The sequence below is a fragment of the Panulirus ornatus genome, chromosome 36, assembly GCF_036320965.1.
Source record: "Panulirus ornatus isolate Po-2019 chromosome 36, ASM3632096v1, whole genome shotgun sequence".
Taxonomy (NCBI): domain Eukaryota; kingdom Metazoa; phylum Arthropoda; class Malacostraca; order Decapoda; family Palinuridae; genus Panulirus; species Panulirus ornatus.
Window position 1 is genome coordinate 17,212,239 of NC_092259.1, and position 20,221 is coordinate 17,232,459.

The 20,221-nt window shown below is 49.9% G+C and overlaps 1 protein-coding gene across 4 annotated transcripts in view; it reads left to right on the forward strand.

Moving 5' to 3' along the window:
- Positions 1-20,221, forward strand: part of LOC139760418 (uncharacterized) — an 857,321-nt gene that overhangs the window by 215,367 nt on the left and 621,733 nt on the right. The gene's annotated exons all lie outside the window — the stretch shown is intronic.

The following is a 20,221-nucleotide window of genomic DNA, read 5'->3' on the forward strand; positions in this document are numbered from 1 at the left end:
CAAAGCATGACCCTCTGATGCGTGACACCCTGCATGACACCTCGAGAGAACACAAGCATGACACCTCTGATGAAAGTGACAATGAAAGACACCTCTGATGACGAACAATGAAAGACACCCTGATACGGGCACAGCAGACACCTCTGATGACGTAACAATGCATGACACCCTGTTTAGTGACACATGGGGATGGGCACCTCTGATGACGTAACCCCATGCTGGGCACCTTGATGACGTAACAAAATGCATGACCCTCTGATGAGTGACAATTATGCAACCTCGATGACGTTTCCCCATGCATGACACCTCTGATGACGTAACACTCATGACACCTCTGATGGCGTAACACATGCATGACCCCCTCTGATGACGTTTCCCCATGCATGACACTTGATGACGTGACACATCATGCCCTCTGATGGGCGAACACATGCATGACACCTCTGATGGTTTACCCAAATGTTGCAGCAAGAGTCGTCATGCAGAGTGAGCGGTCACTGTCTCGGTGTTTGCATGCCTTGTGTGGATTGTTTACGTTGACCACCTGCTGGTGGCCAGCTGGTTTGTACCACTGACGCATTGGAGGGCGGTAGTCCCCACCACGCACGCCTCCCCATTCTGCTCTTCGGGTTAAACTTATTGGGTCTCTTTTCTTTACCACATTCGCCGTTTAATGTTGATAATATATATGGGGTTTACTTTGGGGTACACAATTATGTACAAAATGTGTCGTTTCATCTTTATATTGTTTAGGTTTTTGTATTATCCACTACATTGTACGTCAGTACAATGTCCACTACGTGTACGTCACGTACAAAGCCACTACAGTGTCGCACGTAAAGTCCACTAAGTGACGTCACGTACATGTCCACTACAGTTTTACGTGACGTAAGAAATTTGTTTGTCATTAATTTGTCATTTTTGTTCTCTTAACAATGATATGAGACTATTGTGTAGTGGAATACCTTTTTAAACTGTTAAACACTGGTTTTGTTGGAACTTTGCTTTTGGTATCATGTGTTCTCCAGAATAAACACGTATGTGGGTGATAACTTCCACCCCCCAAGCTGGGTCTGCACCTTACCTTACCTACGTTTACCTTACGAAGGTTTGGGAGGTTTTCTACTCCACAGCTGGGTCTGGCCCTTACCTTAACTTAAAGTATACCTTACGATGGTTTGGGGAAAGGGGGCGGTTTTACCCCCACAAGGTGGGGGCCTAACATTCTTTACCTTACCTTCGTATACCTTACGAGGTTTGGGAGGTTTCTACCCTAAGCTGGGTCGGTCCTTACCTTACCTTACGTATACTTAGATGGTTGGAGGTCTTTACCCCCACAGCTGGTCTACACTTAACTTACTTACGATACCTTAGATGTTTGGGAGGTACTATGCCCCACAGCTGGGTCTGGCACCTTACCTTACCTTACGTATCACCTTACATTGGTTTGGGAGGTCTTCTACCCCCCACAGCTGCGTCTGGCACCTATACCTTACCTTACGTATACCTTACGATGGTTAGGGAGGTCTTCTACCCCCACAGCTGGGTCTGGCACCTTACCTTACCTTACGTATACCTTACGATGGTTTGGGAGGTCTTTTACCCCCACAGCTGGGTCTGGCACCTTACCTTACCTTACGTATACCTTACGATGGTTTGGGAGGTCTTCTACCCCCACAGCTGGGTCTGCCACCTTACCTTACCTTACGTATACCCTCTGATGGTTTGGGAGGTCTTCTACCCCCACAGCTGGGTCTGGCACCTTACCTTACCTTACGATGGTTTGGGAGGTCTTCTACCTCCACAGCTGAATCTGGCACCTTACCCTACCTAACGTATACCTTACGATGGTTTGGGAGGTCTTCTACCCCCACAGCTGGGTCTGGCACCTTACCTTACCTTACGTATACCTTACGAAGGTTTGGGAGGTCTTCTACACCCACAGCTGGGTCTGGCACCGTACCTTACCTTACGTATACCTTACGATGGTTTGGTAGGTCTTCTACCCCCACAGCTACGTCTGGCACCTTACCTTACCTTACGTATACCTTACGATGGTTTGGGAGGTCTTCTACCCCCACAGCTGAGTCTGGCACCTTACCTTACCTTACGTATACCTTCTGATGGTTTGGGAGGTCTTCTACCCCCACAGCTTGGTCTGGCACCTTACCTTACCTTACGATGGTTTGGGAGGTCTTCTACCCCCACAGTTGGGTCTGGCACCTTACCTTACCTTACCTTACGTATACCTTACTATGGTTTGGGAGGTCTTCTACCCCCACAGCTGGGTCTGGCACCTTACCTTACCTTACGTATACCTTCTGATGGTTTGGGAGGTCTTGTACCCCCACAGCTGGGTCTGGGACCTTACCTTACCTTACGTATACCTTACGATGGTTTGGGAGGTCTTCTACCCCCACAGCTGGGTCTGGCACCTTACCTTACCTTACGTATACCTTACGATGGTTTGGGAGGTCTTCTACCCCCACAGCTGGGTCTGCCACCTTACCTTACCTTACGTATACCTTACGATGGTTTGGGAGGTCTTCTACCCCCACAGCTGGGTCTGCCACCTTACCTTACCTTACGTATACCTTACGATGGGTTTGGGACGACCCCTGGTATGATCTATCATACCTGTGTGGACGACCTCTGGCATGATCCATCATACCTGTGTGGACGACCTCTGGCATGATCCATTATACCTGTGTGGACGACCTCTGGCATGATCCATCATACCTGTGTGGACGACCTCTGGCATGATCCATCATACCTGTGTGGACGACCTCTGGCATGATCCATTATACCTGTGTGGACGACCTCTGGCATGATCCAACGAGCTTGCACCTGACGACCCCATGGGTTGTACAACTGCGTGACGTTCTCCCTGGGTGTATGTCATCGTGGCAGCTGACAACCACTTCACATGGTGGGGGGGGGGGGGGGGCGGGGATCTATTTCTAGAGCTTTGTGTGTTGTTGTAGCTATCAGCTGGCAGGTTGTTGTTGTTGTTGTTGTTGTTGACGACCCCACCGTCGTGGCCAGTGAGGCCAGGCTGGCGTGCAGCAGTAAACAGATAGTGGCGTCTGGCTGCTGTGTTTGTGTGTGTGTGTGTGAGAGAGAGAGAGAGAGAGAGAGAGAGAGAGAGAGAGAGAGAGAGAGAGAGAGAGAGAGAGAGAGAGAGAGAGAGAGAGAGAGCAACCTTCACCCCAGCTGACACACCATGCAAGTCATGATGACTTGCATGGTGTGTCAGCTGGGGTGAAGCCTGCTCTCTCTCTCTCTCTCTCTCGTTTCCCTGATGACGGTCTTATGACGGTCTTAAATTATATATATATATATATATATATATATATATATATATATATATATATATATATATATATATATATATATATAGCGAGGATGGTTGTTACAACCGTTAATTTCCCAAAGTAGCTCTGTACTTTCCCTAACCTTCGATATAGTTTTCCTAACTTTCTCTGTAGTTCTCTGTGATATAGAAAGGTTTACCTGAGCTGCTGGAGTTTACCTGTGATGTAATTTACCTGATTTAGATAACCCCCCCCCCCCACAGCAGCAGGCCTGGGCTGAGGGCAGTTCGTGGGTAACAGTTGTGGCCAGGAACTATCCCACAGTGGGGGTAAGACTATCCCACAGTGGGGGTAAGACTATCCCACAGTGGGGGTAAGACTATCCCACAGTGGGGGTAAGACTATCCCACAGTGGGGGTAAGACTATCCCACAGTCGGGGTAAGACTATCCCACAGTGGGGGTAAGACTATCCCACAGTAGGGGTAAGACTATCCCACAGTGGGGGTAAGACTATCCCACAGTGGGGGTAAGACTATCCCACAGTGGGGGTAAGACTATCCCACAGTCGGGGTAAGACTATCCCACAGTGGGGGTAAGACTATCCCACAGTGGGGGTAAGACTATCCCACAGTGGGGGTAAGACTATCCCACAGTGGGGGTAAGACTATCCTACAGTGGAGGTAAGACTATCCTACAGTGAGGAGTAAGACTATCCTACAGTGAGGAGTAAGACTATCCTACAGTGGGGTAAGACTATCCTACAGTGGAGGTAAGACTATCCTACAGTTAGGAGTAAGACTATCCTACAGTGGAGGTAAGACTATCCTACAGTGTGAGTAAGACAATCCTACAGTGAGGAGTAAGGCTGTCCTACAGTGGGGGTAAGACTATCCTACAGTGTGAGTAAGACAATCCTACAGTGAGGAGTAAGACTATCCTACAGTGAGGAGTAAGACTATCCTACAGTTAGGAGTAAGACTATCCTACAGTGTGAGTAAGACAATCCTACAGTGAGGAGTAAGACTATCCTACAGTGAAGAGTAAGACTATCCTACAGTGAGGAGTAAGACTATCCTACATTGTGAGTAAGACTATCCTACAGTGGAGGTAAGACTATCCTACAGTGAGGAGTAAGACTATCCTACAGTGAGGAGTAAGACTATCCTACAGTGTAAGACTATCCTACAGTGGGGGGTAAGACTATCCTACAGTGGGGTAAGACTATCCTACAGTGTGAGTAAGACTATCCTACAATGCAGGTAAGACTATCCTACAGTGAGGAGTAAGACTATCGTACAGTGTGAGTAAGACTATCCTACAGTGTAAGACTATCCTACAGTGAGGAGTAAGACTATCCTACAGTGAGGAGTAAGACTATCCTACATTGTGAGTAAGATTATCCTACAGTGGAGGTAAGACTATCCTACAGTGGGGTAAGACTATCCTACAGTGGAGGTAAGACTATCCTACAGTGGAGGTAAGACTATCCTACAGTGGGGATAAGACTATCCTACAGTGGGGATAAGACTATCTTACAGTGGGGGTAAGACTATCCTACAGTGGGGCTAAGACTATCCTACAGTGGGGGTAAGACTATCCTACAGTGGAGGTAAGACTATCCTACAGTGGGGTAAGACTGTCCTACAGTGGGGGTAAGACTATCCTACAGTGAAGGTAAGACTATCCTACAGTGAGGAGTAAGACTATCCTACAGTGGGGGAAAGACTATCATACAATGAGGAGTAAGACTATCCTACAGTGGTGGTAAGACTATCCTACAGTGAGGAGTAAGACTATCCTACAGTGTGAGTAAGACTATCCTACAGTGAGGAGTAAGACTACCCTACAGTGAGGAGTAAGACTATCCTACAGTGAGGAGTAAGACAATCCTACAGTGAGGAGTAAGACTATCCTACAGTGAGGAGTAAGACTATCCTACAGTGAGGAGTAAGACTATCCTACAGTGAGGAGTAAGACAATCCTACAGAGAGGAGTAAGACTATCCTACAGTGGGGGTAAGACTATCCTACAGTGGGGGTAAGACTATCCTACAGTGGAGGTAAGACTGTCCTACAGTGGGGGTAAGACTATCCTACAGTGGGGGTAAGACTATCCTACAGGGGGGGTAAGACTATCCTACCGTGGAGGTAAGACTATCCTACAGTGAGGAGTAAGACTATCCTACAGTGTGAGTAAGACTATCCTACAGTGTGAGTAAGACTATCCTACAGTGAGGAGTAAGACTATCCTACAGTGAGGAGTAAGACTGTCCTACAGTGAGGAGTAAGACAATCCTACAGTGAGGAGTAAGACTATCCTACAGTGAGGAGTAAGACAATCCTACAGTGAGGAGTAAGACTATCCTACAGTGAGGAGTAAGACAATCCTACAGTGAGGAGTAAGACTATCCTACAGTGAGGAGGAAGTCTATCCTACAGTGGGGGTAAGACTATCCTACAGTGAGGAGTAAGACAATCCTACAGTGAGGAGTAAGACTATCCAACAGTGAGGAGTAAGACTATCCTACAGTGAGGAGTAAGACTATCCTACAGTGAGGAGTAAGACTATCCTACAGTGAGGAGTAAGACTATCCTACAGTGAGGAGTAAGACTATCCTACAGTGAGGAGTAAGACTATCCTACAGTGAGGAGTAAGACTATCCTACAGTGTGAGTAAGACTATCCTACATTGTGAGTAAGACTATCCTACAGTGTGAGTAAGACTATCCTACAGTGAGGAGTAAGACTATCCTACAGTGTGAGTAAGACTATCCTACAGTGTGAGTAAGACTATCCTACAGTGAGGAGTAAGACTATCGTACAGTGTGAGTAAGACTATCCTACAGTGTGAGTAAGACTATCCTACAGTGAGGAGTAAGACTATCGTACAGTGTGAGTAAGACTATCCTACAGTGGGGGTAAGACTATCCTACAGTGAGGAGTAAGACAATCCTACAGTGAGGAGTAAGACTATCCTACAGTGAGGAGTAAGACTATCCTACAGTGAGGAGTAAGACTATCCTACAGTGAGGAGTAAGACTATCCTACAGTGAGGAGTAAGACTATCGTACAGTGTGAGTAAGACTATCCTACAGTGTGAGTAAGACTATCCTACAGTGTGAGTAAGACTATCCTACAGTGAGGAGTAAGACTATCGTACAGTGTGAGTAAGACTATCCTACAGTGTGAGTAAGACTATCCTACAGTGTGAGTAAGACTATCCTACAGTGAAGAGTAAGACTATCGTACAGTGTGAGTAAGACTATCCTACAGTGTGAGTAAGACTATCCTACAGTGAGGAGTAAGACTATCCTACAGTGAGGAGTAAGACTATCGTACAGTGTGAGTAAGACTATCCTACAGTGGGGGGTAAGACTATCCTACAGTGTGAGTAAGACTATCCTACAGTGAGGAGTAAGACTATCCTACAGTGTGAGTAAGACTATCCTACAGTGGGGGGTAAGACTATCCTACAGTGTGAGTAAGACTATCCTACAGTGTGAGTAAGACTATCGTACAGTGTGAGTAAGACTATCGTACAGTGTGAGTAAGACTATCATACAGTGTGAGTAAGACTATCGTACAGTGAGGAGTAAGACTATCGTACAGTGTGAGTAAGACTATCCTACAGAGTGAGTAAGACTATCCTACAGTGGGGTAAGACTATCCTACAGTGAGGAGTAAGATTATCGTACAGTGTGAGTAAGACTATCGTACAGTGTGAGTAAGACTAACCTACAGTGAGGAGTATGACTATCGTACAGTGAGGAGTAAGACTATCCTACAGTGAGGAGTAAGACTATCCTACAGTGAGGAGTAAGACTATCCTACAGTGAGGAGTAAGACTATCCTACAGTGAGGAGTAAGACTATCCTACAGTGAGGAGTAAGACTATCCTACAGTGGGGATAAGACTATCCTACAGTGAGAAGTAAGACTATCCTACAGCGAGGAGTAAGACTATCCTACAGTGAGGAGTAAGACTATCCTACAGTGAGGAGTAAGACTATCCTACAGTGAGGAGTAAGACTATCCTACAGTGAGGAGTAAGACTATCCTACAGTGAGGAGTAAGACTATCCTACAGTGGGGGTAAGACTATCCTACAGTGAGGAGTAAGACTATCCTACAGTGAGGAGTAAGACTATCCTACAGTGAGGAGTAAGACTATCCTACAGTGTGAGTAAGACTATCCTACAGTGTGAGTAAGACTATCCTACAGTGGAGGGTTATGGTGTGGGTGGGTGGGTGCAGAGCGATCATCAGTCTTGTATTGTTGACCATTGTGAGTTGAAGATACTGGGTTACGATGATCTTCACTGGACGTGTTTGTATCTTCCATTCTTACGGTCACCACGCAGGGACTGGCATGTCCAGCACGCTCCTCTGTCCCACTCAGGAAATAACTTTTACTCTGGGATCCCCAGGTCCCGTGCTGGGATCGTGTGGGATCCCCATGTCCCGTGCTGGGATCGTGTGGGATCCCCAGGTCCCGTGCTGGGATCGTGTGGGATCCCCATGTCCCGTGCTGGGATCGTGTGGGATCCCCATGTCCCGTGCTGGGATTGTGTGGGATCCCCATGTCCCGTGCTGGGATCGTGTGGGATCCCCATGTCCCGTGCTGGGATCGTGTGGGATCCCCAGGTCCCGTGCTGGGATCGTGTGGGATCCCCAGGTCCCGTGCTGGGATCGTGTGGGATCCCCAGGTCCCGTGCTGGGATCGTGTGGGATCCCCATGTCCCGTGCTGGGATCGTGTGGGATCCCCAGGTCCCGTGCTGGGATCGTGTGGGATCCCCATGTCCCGTGCTGGGATCGTGTGGGATCCCCAGGTCCCGTGCTGGGATCGTGTGGGATCCCCAGGTCCCGTGCTGGGATCGTGTGGGATCCCCAGGTCCCGTGCTGGGATCGTGTGGGATCCCCATGTCCCGTGCTGGGATCGTGTGGGATCCCCAGGTCCCGTGCTGGGATCGTGTGGGATCCCCATGTCCCGTGCTGGGATCGTGTGGGATCCCCATGTCCCGTGCTGGGATCGTGTGGGATCCCCAGGTCCCGTGCTGGGATCGTGTGGGATCCCCATGTCCCGTGCTGGGATCGTGTGGGATCCCAAGGTCCCGTGCTGGGATTGTGTGGGATCCCCAGGTCCCGTGCTGGGATCGTGTGGGATCCCCAGGTCCCGTGCTGGGATTGTGTGGGATCCCCAGGTCCCGTGCTGGGATCGTGTGGGATCCCCAGGTCCCGTGCTGGGATCGTGTGGGATCCCCATGTCCCATGCTGGGATTGTGTGGGATCCCCAGGTCCCGTGCTAGGATCGTGTGGGATCCCCAGGTCCCGTGCTGGGATCGTGTGGGATCCCCATGTCCCGTGCTGGGATTGTGTGGGATCCCCATGTCCCGTGCTGGGATTGTGTGGGATCCCCATGTCCCATGCTGGGATTGTGTGGGATCCCCATGTCCCGTGCTGGGATCGTGTGGGATCCCCAGGTCCCGTGCTGGGATCGTGTGGGATCCCCAGGTCCCGTGCTGGGATCGTGTGGGATCCCCAGGTCCCGTGCTGGGATCGTGTGGGATCCCCATGTCCCGTGCTGGGATCGTGTGGGATCCCCAGGTCCCGTGCTGGGATCGTGTGGGATCCCCAGGTCCCGTGCTGGGATCGTGTGGGATCCCCAGGTCCCGTGCTGGGATCGTGTGGGATCCCCAGGTCCCGTGCTGGGATCGTGTGGGATCCCCATGTCCCGTGCTGGGATCGTGTGGGATCCCCAGGTCCCGTGCTGGGATCGTGTGGGATCCCCATGTCCCGTGCTGGGATCGTGTGGGATCCCCAGGTCCCGTGCTGGGATCGTGTGGGATCCCCAGGTCCCGTGCTGGGATCGTGTGGGATCCCCAGGTCCCGTGCTGGGATCGTGTGGGATCCCCATGTCCCGTGCTGGGATCGTGTGGGATCCCCATGTCCCGTGCTGGGATCGTGTGGGATCCCCAGGTCCCGTGCTGGGATCGTGTGGGATCCCCATGTCCCGTGCTGAGATCGTGTGGGATCCCCATGTCCCGTGCTGGGATCGTGTGGGATCCCCATGTCCCATGCTGGGATCGTGTGGGATCCCCAGGTCCCGTGCTGGGATCGTGTGGGATCCCCAGGTCCCGTGCTGGGATCGTGTGGGATCCCCATGTCCCGTGCTGGGATCGTGTGGGATCCCCATGTCCCGTGCTGGGATCGTGTGGGATAGTGACGTATTCCCTCCCACCACCTGTATGATACACATACGTGGGAGGACGTTGGCTTCGTCTGTCTCGTGTTGCCTGCATGACCAGCAGGGGTCAAGGGTCATGACCTTACCTGTGTGTGGTAATGACCCCAGGTATGTGAGGTTTCATGTACACGATGGTGATGACCTAATGAGTCAGGTGTTATGGTGAGTCAACAACACCTGACTGACTCACATCATTACAGGACACTACAACATAAACACGGGGGTCATTACTGTCGTACAGAAAGTGTCTACTTTCCTGTGTGACTAATAAGAAACTATAGATATGTAGGAGACAGTGTCACTCTCTTCACTGCTACACTGGCTCAGTGTCTCGATCTAGCAGTGAAGCAGCGCTCGGGCACTGCCACAGTGACCTCCACCATGATGGTAGCTGTCTGGCACTGTCCGGGACGGTGTATTGTTTACACCTACAGTGAGACGTGTGTAAACAGACGGTGTATATATATATATATATATATATATATATATATATATATATATATATATATATATATATATATATATATATAAGTTTTTATCGAGGATGTAAGGCATGTGTACGTGTAGGAAGAGAGGAAAGTGATTGGTTCTCAGTGAATGTAGGTTTGCGGCAGGGGTGTGTGATGTCTCCATGGTTGTTTAATTTGTTTATGGATGGGGTTGTTAGGGAGGTGAATGCAAGAGTTTTGGAAAGAGGGGCAAGTATGAAGTCTGTTGGGGATGAGAGAGCATGGGAAGTGAGTCAGTTGTTGTTCGCTGATGATACAGCGCTGGTGGCTGATTCATGTGAGAAACTGCAGAAGCTGGTGACTGAGTTTGGTAAAGTGTGTGAAAGAAGAAAGTTAAGAGTAAATGTGAATAAGAGCAAGGTAATTAGGTACAGTAGGGTTGAGGGTCAAGTCAATTGGGAGGTAAGTTTGAATGGAGAAAAACTGGAGGAAGTAAAGTGTTTTAGGTATCTGGGAGTGGATCTGGCAGCGGATGGATCCATGGAAGCGGAAGTGGATCATAGGGTGGGGGAGGGGGCGAAAATCCTGGGAGCCTTGAAGGATGTGTGGAAGTCGAGAACATTATCTCGGAAAGCAAAAATGGGTATGTTTGAAGGAATAGTGGTTCCAACAATGTTGTATGGTTGCGAGGCGTGGGCTGTGGATAGAGTTGTGCGCAGGAGGGTGGATGTGCTGGAAAGGAGATGTTTGAGGACAATGTGTGGTGTGAGGTGGTTTGATCGAGTAAGTAACGTAAGGGTAAGAGAGATGTGTGGAAATAAAAAGAGCGTGGTTGAGAGAGCAGAAGAGGGTGTTTTGAAATGGTTTGGGTACATGGAGAGAATGAGTGAGGAAAGATTGACCAAGAGGATATATGTGTCGGAGGTGGAGGGAACGAGGAGAAGTGGGAGACCAAATTGGAGGTGGAAAGATGGAGTGAAAAAGATTTTGTGTGATCGGGGCCTGAACATGCAGGAGGGTGAAAGGAGGGCAAGGAATAGAGTGAATTGGATCGATGTGGTATACCGGGGTTGACGTGCTGTCAGTGGATTGAATCAGGGCATGTGAAGCGTCTGGGGTAAACCATGGAAAGCTGTGTAGGTATGTATATTTGCGTGTGTGGACGTATGTATATACATGTGTATGGGGGTGGGTTGGGCCATTTCTTTCGTCTGTTTCCTTGCGCTACCTCGCAGACGCGGGAGACAGCGACAAAGCAAAAAAAGAAAAAAAAAAAAAATATATATATATATATATATATATATATATATATATATATATATATATATATATATATATATATATATATATATTCCTAAGAGTCCATGGGGAAAATAAAACACGATAAGTTCCCAAGTGCACTTTCATGTAATAATCACATCATCAGGAGAGACACAAGAGAGAAATATAACAGTCAGTTGATATACAACGAAGAGAAGTAGCTAGGACGCCATTTGGTAAACATGCGATTGTCCAAGACAGACAACGAGCGTATCATAAACTTATTTATCTTTTGAAGAGCTTTTCATCTGTAGTCATTAGATGGGTCAAGAAACTTGAAGGTTGTCTTCCATGGTTGGCCAGTATATGGCTTCTGACCTTTCGCTGTCACTCACTTCTCTTAGTTCTATTACCACGTCTGCTGCCGTCTTGTTAACCTTCTCTGTTTACTGTTTCCATAAGCCTGGTGGCCAAACTTAGATGGTGTGTTATAGTCTGGATGGTGAAGTTTTCGCTGAATATTTCCTGATCCGAATATTGACATGATATTCTAATATTGACCAGCAGACAGGCTGCCTTCGTAACATCACTCACGAGGAGGAGCAGCGATACCTGGTTAGAATGTCTCGATTCCCAAGATGGTGTTACAACCCACAGATTCTTGCACACTTCTCCAGCGACCTGGTACTCACCATCTCCCACTGTGGCTCGTCCTCATCATTGTGATCCCTGGGTTGGTGTTGACCTCCTCAGTGTTGGCTTCCCTCGTGAACGTAACATTGTGATCCCTGGGTTGGTGTTGACCTCCTCAGGTTTGAGATCAGTCCGCTCCCTCCTCACAGAGATCAAGACTTGCTCACAGATGTCTCACGCAAGTGCTTTGTGTGGCGGCTTCGTAACCCCGTTGACCATCACTTGTTCTCACTTGGGTTCGAGCTGGGGTGCGTGGCGTGCACGAGTCGCAACTCCTTCACTGTATTTCCTCTCTGGTCGTATTACGTCATGTGCTGGGGATCAGACTCGAACCATCCAGGATCACATGTGTTCCCGCTGGTCTGATCGTCTCGGTCTGGATGTTTCTCATGATGAACATCTGGTAATGACTGTGTCTCACAGCCCCTCTGATGTGTACAACAGACTCATGACTTGTATAAGTTCTACGCCATATATTGGTCAGTGTTACCATGTACAACTTACGAGGTTGTACGTTTCTTGTGTACATATTACGTGACGTACAGTCATGATGGAGTCAGAGATATGGACGACCATGTCCTCGTCATGTTGTCAGTTGCCGCGCGCCATGTTGATGAAGACGACCACATGGAGGTGTGTCAGCTGGCTGGGGAGGCGTGGTCATGCACGAACACACCTGCTGACGGATAGAAGGCGTGGTCAGCAGGAGTGGCAAGCGTGGTCAGCAGGAGTAGCAGGCGTGGTCAGCACGAGTGGCAGGCGTGGTCATCAGGAGTGTGGGCTCTCTCTCTCTCTCTCTCTCTCTCTCTCTCTCTCTCTCTCTCTCTCTCTCTCTCTCTCTCTCTCTCTCCGTGTGTGTGTGTGTTGTGCGTCAGTGGTGTGGGTGTTGCTCCTGGTCATCAGTAAGTTGTGTAGTGAAGGTGATAACACTTATCTCAGGATAGCACTGTCTTGAACACTCTTACTGTTCATGTCACATGGGCGGTCTGCAGTAGTGTTTTGACCAGCAGTTTCGTCCGTCTCCACTCTTGCTTGCCCCCCCCCCCCACCCCCCTCCTACCTGGCTGGAACGCGGTCAACATCTTCCTGTGTCTCACCGTCCGTCATCATCACTTTCTGTGTCACACCAGATCTCTGTGTTTCACCGTCCGTCATCATCACTTTCTGTGTCTCACCGTCCGTCATCATCACTTTCTGTGTCACACCAGATCTCTGTGTTTCACCGTCCGTCATCATCACTTTCTGTGTCTCACCGTCCGTCATCATCACTTTCTGTGTCACACCAGATCTCTGTGTTTCACCGTCCGTCATCATCACTTTCTGTGTCTCACCGTCCGTCATCATCACTTTCTGTGTCACACCAGATCTCTGTGTCTCACCGTCCGTCATCATCACTTTCTCTTGAGTATCCCCAGAATTCCCTTCAGTTTCCTGTCCCCCGTTTTCGTCAGCAGTATTTGGGAACTTGCGTTATGGGTATTTCCTATCCTCTTCTTCTCTCTCCCAGTAATATCCACAAACACCTTCCTGGCTTTCAGGTAACGCCCTCCACAAAATATTCTGTTATTTCCATTTTCTTGTTAATTATCTTTTGAATTCCTTGTACTATTATGTGATCCTGATCTGTGATTATATTTCAGGGTTCAACAACTTACTTCCTCTTCTGTGATCCTCCATGTCCATGTCTCAACTTCCCTCAATTTCTTCATTTTATACTTTTGTTTCGAAAGCTCTATGTATGTGTGTGTGTGTATGTGTGTGTGTGTGTAAAACGTACACAATAAGCGAGTGTACAAAAGATTCAGGTAAAACCACAAGGAAGCGGAAAACGCCAAGTGTCAAGCGCTTTCGTATAATGACATCAGACAGGTCAAGAGGACCAGAATGTAATACACCACCGCCACTGTGCCAGGTCGACAGAGGAATCAAGAAACACATGAAGGGGTTAGGTCACCCTCCCTCCACCACCTGACCTCTCTCAAGTTACAAACTCAGGTTAACCTTGGTTCTGGCTAACACATTTACAGTTATCTGATTGAGGTCAACCCACATTTTGTTTGATATTAGTAAATGATTCCGTTTCATGATTAGCCTCACATGCGTTTTAGTGTCATGGTGTCCACCATTGCCGGGGCGACCACTCCAGCCAGCCTGATCCATGATGGTAACCACGTGTAACTGCCTCATTCAAATGTCAGATGGTCGTTACAGATGACCTCGCTCCCCTGAGACGGTGTTGCCCCTGACGCAGGTCATTTCTCGTGTGTAGGACGTTGTTCACTTGTGTCCTGGTTATCATGGTTAGCACTTCCTCACTCAGCACACACGTCAGGCAGACCTGCTCTCCTCTGCATTGACTCGTCCACGTCTCCTGCTTCCTATAGACAGACATGACGTTGGCCTTTTTCCTTTCCCCTTGACACACTCCCTCCCTCCTTCCCTCCCTCCCTCACTCCCTCCCTCCTTCCCTCACTCCCTCCCTCCCTCCCTCCCTCCCTCCCTCCCTCACCAATATTTCTGTTGGTTCCTCACATCTTCAACACATATGGGTCAAGACACTTCAGTATGCTGTATTTTTTTCTCGAGGTCTCACTGGTTTCTATGACCTGCTCCACTTACCTTCTCATCGTAGCTGCGCCGTGATGATGTCCGGTGTGACAGCGCTTGTGAACCCGTCCTGCAGATCCTGTCGTATCCTCACCACATCCCCTACAACTCTCTCCTCTGAATCCCTTACCCTGGGTGACGTCTTAGTCCTGATGAATAAGTAGAAATGTTTTGGATTCTCTTCAGACTTCGTGTACGATATTCCTTCCAAACTTTTGGTTTTCGTTCTTTCCCAAATCTCGTTTTTCTTCCATCTCTTGTACCTCGCACATGGCGGCTGGCTGGAGCGTCGCCTCTCCACAACACGTCTCGAAGCTCCCTTGCTTTGTGACGTCTTTGGTTAAGCCCTGCCTCCCGTTTTCTTAACATTCCCTCTTTGTGTGAGGCTGGAGGCACCCGTGTTCCCATCCCTTCTTCGTACATTATACAGAGCCATTCACCACAGTGTCCAGGTTACCGGCCACTAGACACTCATTTTCCGATTTATATTACCTTCAAAATGGTCGAGTTTTGTGTCGTTCCCACGATTGTGGCTCCTCCTTAGGGCTTGGCTAACCTCTGGTCTTTTATCTTCTTCACCCACAACATAATTAGATCGAAGTATTAGATTTTCCAACCTGTGTAATCAATTGACTTATATTTCTTTCTTGTATCTCCCCAGATAATGTGATTATTACACGAAAGTGCACTTGGGAATTTATCGTGTTTCATTTTCCCCGTGGACTCATAGGAATATATATATATATATATATATATATATATATATATATATATATATATATATATATATATATATATATTAAAAAAAGAGGGTGACTGTGTTGTTCACTAGTTGGTGAGGATATTCAATACATGTATGGCTCATGGTGAAGTGCCTGAGGATTGGCGGAATGCATGCGTAGTCCCATTGTACAGGCAAAGGGGTATAAGTTTATTGAGTATTCCTGGGAAATTATATGGGAGGGTATTGATTGAGAAGGTAAAGTCATGTACATAACATTATACTGGGGAAGAGCAGTGTGGTTTCAGAAGTGGTTGAGGATGTGTGGATTAGGTGTTTGCTTTGAAGAATGTATGTGAGAAATACTTAGAAAATCAAATGGATTTGTATTTAGCATTTATGGATCTGGAGAACGCATATGTTAAAGTTGATAGAGATGCTCTGTGGAAGGTATTAAGAGTATATGGCGTGGGAGGTGCGTGATGTCTCCATGGTTGTTTAATTTGTTTATGGATGGGGTTGTTAGGGAAGTGAATGCAAGAGTTTTGGAGAGAGGGGCAAGTATGCAGTCTGTTGTGGATGAGAGGGCTTGGGAAGTGAGTCATTTGTTGTTCGCTGATGATACAGCGCTGGTGGCTGATTGCGGTGAGAAACTGCAGAAGCTGGTGACTGGATTTGGTAAAGTGTGTGAAAGAAGAAAGCTGAAAGTAAATGTGAATAAGAGCAAGGATTTTAGGTACAGTAGGGTTGAGGGACAAGTTGATTGGGAGGAAAGTTTGAATGGAGAATAAGTGGAGGAAGTGAAGTGTTTTAGATATCTGGTAGTGGATCTGGCAGCGGATGGAACCATGGAAGCGGAAGTGAGTCACGGGGTGAGGGAGGGGGCGAAGGTCTGGGAGCGTTGAAAAATGTGTGGAAGGCGATAACATTATCTCGGAAAGCAGAAATGGGTATGTTTGAAAGAATAGTGGTTCCAACAATGTTATATGGTTGCGAGGTGTGGGCTATAGATAGGGTTGTGCGGAGGTGGGTGGATGTGTTGGAAATGAGATGTTTGAAGACAATATGCGGTGTGAGGTGTTTGATCGAGTAAGTAATGAAAGTGTAAGAGAGATGTGTGGTAATAAAAAGTGTGGTTGAGAGAGCAGAATAGGGTGTATTGAAATGGTTTGGTCACATGGAGAGAATGAGTGAGGAAAGATTGACAAAGAGGATATATGTGTCAGAGGTGTAGGGAACGAGGAGAAGTGGGAGACCAAATTGGAGGTGGAAGGATGGGGTGAAAAAGATTTTGAGCGATCGGGGCCTTAACATGCAGGAGGGTGAAAGGCGTGCACGGAATAGAGTGTATTAGAACGATGTGGTATACCGGGGTCAACGTGCTGTCACTGCATTGAACCAGGGCACGTGAAGCGTCTGGGGTAAACCATGGAAAGTTTTGTGGGGCCTGGATGTGGAAAGGGAGCTGTGGTTTCGGTGCATTATACATGATAGCTAGAGACTAGGTGTGAATGAATGTGGCCTTTTGCATTTCATGTGTGACGGGGTGGCGACGGGAATGAATAAAGGCAGCAAGTATGAATTATATACATGTGTATATATGTATATGTCTGTGTATGTATATATATGTATACGTTGAAATGTATATGTATGTATATGTGCGTGTGTGGACGTCGATGTGGGTGGGTTGGGCCATTCTTTCGTCTGTTTCCTTGCGCTGCCTCGCTAACGCGGAAGACAGCGACATAGTATGATATATATATATATATATATATATATATATATATATATATATATATATATATATATATATATATATATATATATATATTGTGCGCAGGAGGGTGGACGTGCTGGAAATGAGATGTTTGAGGACAATATGTGGTGTGAGGTGGTTTGATCGAGTAAGTAATGTAAGGGTAAGAGAGATGTGTGGAAATAAAACGAGCGTGGTTGAGAGAGCAGAAGAGGGTGTTTTGAAATGGTTTGGGCACATGGAGAGAATGAGTGAGGAAAGATTGACCAAGAGGATATATGTGTCGGAGGTGGAGGGAACGAGGAGAAGTGGGAGACCAAATTGGAGGTGGAAAGATGGAGTGAAAAAGATTTTGAGTGATCGGGGCCTGAACATGCAGGAGGATGAAAGGCGGGCAAGGAATAGAGTGAATTGGATCGATGTGGTATACCGGGGTCGACGTGCTGTCAATGGATTGAATCAGGGCATGTGAAGCGTCTGGGGTAAACCATGGAATGTTCTGTGCGGCCTGGATGTGGAAAGGGAGCTGTGGTTTCGGGCATTATTACATGACAGCTAGAGACTGAGTGTGAACGAATGGGGCCTTTGTTGTCTTTTCCTAGCGCTACCTCGCACACATGAGGGGGGAGGGGGATGTTATTCCATGTGTGGCGAGGTGGCGATGGGAATGAATAAAGGCAGACAGTATGAATTGTTTACATGTGTATATATGTATATGTCTGTGTGTGTATATATATATATGTGTACATTGAGATGTATTGGTATGTATATTGCGTGTGTGGACGTGTATGTATATACATGTGTATGTGCGTGGGTTAGGCCATTTCTTTCGTCTGTTTCCTTGCGCTACCTCGCAAACGCGGGAGACAGCGACAAAGCAAAATAATAATAATAATAATATATATTCGACATGTATGACATGTGTGAAGACAAGCTGTGGTATTGATGAGAGCTTCTCCTGTGGTCGTGCATGCTGTGTTCTTCATAATGGTGTGTGGCACATTTTCCTGCGTGCATCTCAAACACTTGTGTCATCATGACTACCTACCTTGGCAACCCGAACATAAGCCCACCACTGAGTCAAAAATGTTGAACGATCCCTTCCCCCCCACCGGGGGCCCCCATTCCCCCTACCCCCACCAGAGGCCAGTCATGTGGTGAGGGGTGAGACCTGACCTGACCTTCCTGCTGGCACTAGTGTCTGTGTGCTCGTTGGCTGGGGGGGGGGGAAGGGGCGAAGTGCGAGTGGGGGAGGGGCGAAGTGCGAGTAGGGCAGGGGCGAAGTGCGAGCGGGGGAGGGGCGAAGTGCGAGTAGGGCAGGGGCGAAGTGCGAGTGGGGGAGGGGCGAAGTGCGAGTAGGGCAGGGGCGAAGTGCGAGCGGGGGAGGGGCGAAGTGCGAGTAGGGCAGGGGCGAAGTGCGAGTTGGGGAGGGGCGAAGTGCGAGTAGGGCAGGGGCGAAGTGCGAGCGGGGGAGGGGCGAAGTGCGAGTGGGGGAGGGGTGAAGTGCGAGTGGGGGGAGGGGCGAAGTGCGAGTGGGGGAGGGGCGAAGTGCGAGTGGGGGGAGGGGCGAAGTGCGAGTAGGGCAGGGGCGAAGTGCGAGCGGGGGAGGGGCGAAGTGCGAGTAGGGCAGGGGCGAAGTGCGAGTGGGGGAGGGGCGGAGTGCGAGTGGGGGAGGGGCGAAGTGCGAGTGGGGGAGGGGCGAAGTGCGAGCGGGGGGAGGGGCGAAGTGCGAGTGGGGGAGGGGCGAAGTGCGAGTGGGGGAGGGGCGAAGTGCGAGTGGGGGAGGGGCGAAGTGCGAGTGGGGGAGGGGCGAAGTGCGAGTAGGGCAGGGGCGAAGTGCGAGCGGGGGAGGGGCGAAGTGCGAGTAGGGCAGGGGCGAAGTGCGAGTGGGGGGAGGGGCGAAGTGCGAGTGGGGGAGGGGCGAAGTGCGAGTGGGGGAGGGGCGAAGTGCGAGTGGGGGAGGGGCGAAGTGCGAGTGGGGGAGGGGCGAAGTGCGAGTGGGGGGAGGGGCGAAGTGCGAGGGGGGGAGGGGCGAAGTGCGAGTGGGGGGGAGGGGCGAAGTGCGAGTGGGGGAGGGGCGAAGTGCGAGTGGGGGAGGGGCGGAGTGCGAGTGGGGGAGGGGCGAAGTGCGAGTGGGGGGAGGGGCGAAGTGCGAGTGGGGGAGGGGGCGAAGTGCGAGTGGGGGAGGGGCGAAGTGCGAGTGGGGGAGGGGCGAAGTGCGAGTGGGGGAGGGGCGAAGTGCGAGCGGGGGAGGGGCGAAGTGCGAGTGGGGGAGGGGCGAAGTGCGAGTGGGGGAGGGGCGAAGTGCGAGCGGGGGAGGGGCGAAGTGCGAGTGGGGGAGGGGCGAAGTGCGAGTGGGGGAGGGGCGAAGTGAGAGCGGGGGAGGGGCGAACTGCGAGTGGGGGAGGGGCGAAGTGCGAGTGGGGGAGGGGCGAAGTGCGAGCGGGGGAGGGGCGAAGTGCGAGTGGGGGAGGGGCGAAGTGCGAGCGGGGGAGGGGCGAAGTGCGAGTGGGGGGAGGGGCGAAGTGCGAGCGGGGGAGGGGCGAAGTGCGAGTGGGGGGAGGGGCGAAGTGAGAGCGGGGAGGGGCGAAGTGCGAGTGGGGGAGGGGCGAAGTGCGAGCGGGGGAGGGGCGAAGTGCGAGTGGGGGGAGGGGCGAAGTGCGAGCGGGGGAGGGGCGAAGTGCGAGTGGGGGGAGGGGCGAAGTGCGAGTGGGGAGGGGCGAAGTGCGAGTGGGGGAGGGGCGAAGTGCGAGTGGGGGAGGGGCGAAGTGCGAGCGGGGGAGGGAGTTGGTTATCTCGTGTGATATTCAGAAGGAGGTGGTTCCTCCCTCACTGGCCTGCCTCTCCTGTGGCCAGATGTGTTGAGGTATGGTTAAGTGAGGGGGGGGAGGAGTGTTGGTGATGGAGACGAGGGTTATGGTGGCGGATGTCTTGCATTGTGTTGGAGCAGGTGTCCTGTATGGTGTTGGAGTAGGTATCCGGTATGGTGTTGGAGTAGGTATCCGGTATGGTGTTGGAGGAAGAATGTGTTGGAGGAGTAGCCCAGCTTGGTGTTGGAGGAGGTGGTCAGTTGTGTGCAGTATATGTGCCGGAGTTTGTTGTTGGAGGATATGGTGTGTTGGAGGAGTTGCGTCATGCGTGGTGATGTTGGAGAGGGCCAGCAGGGAGGGAGGGAGGG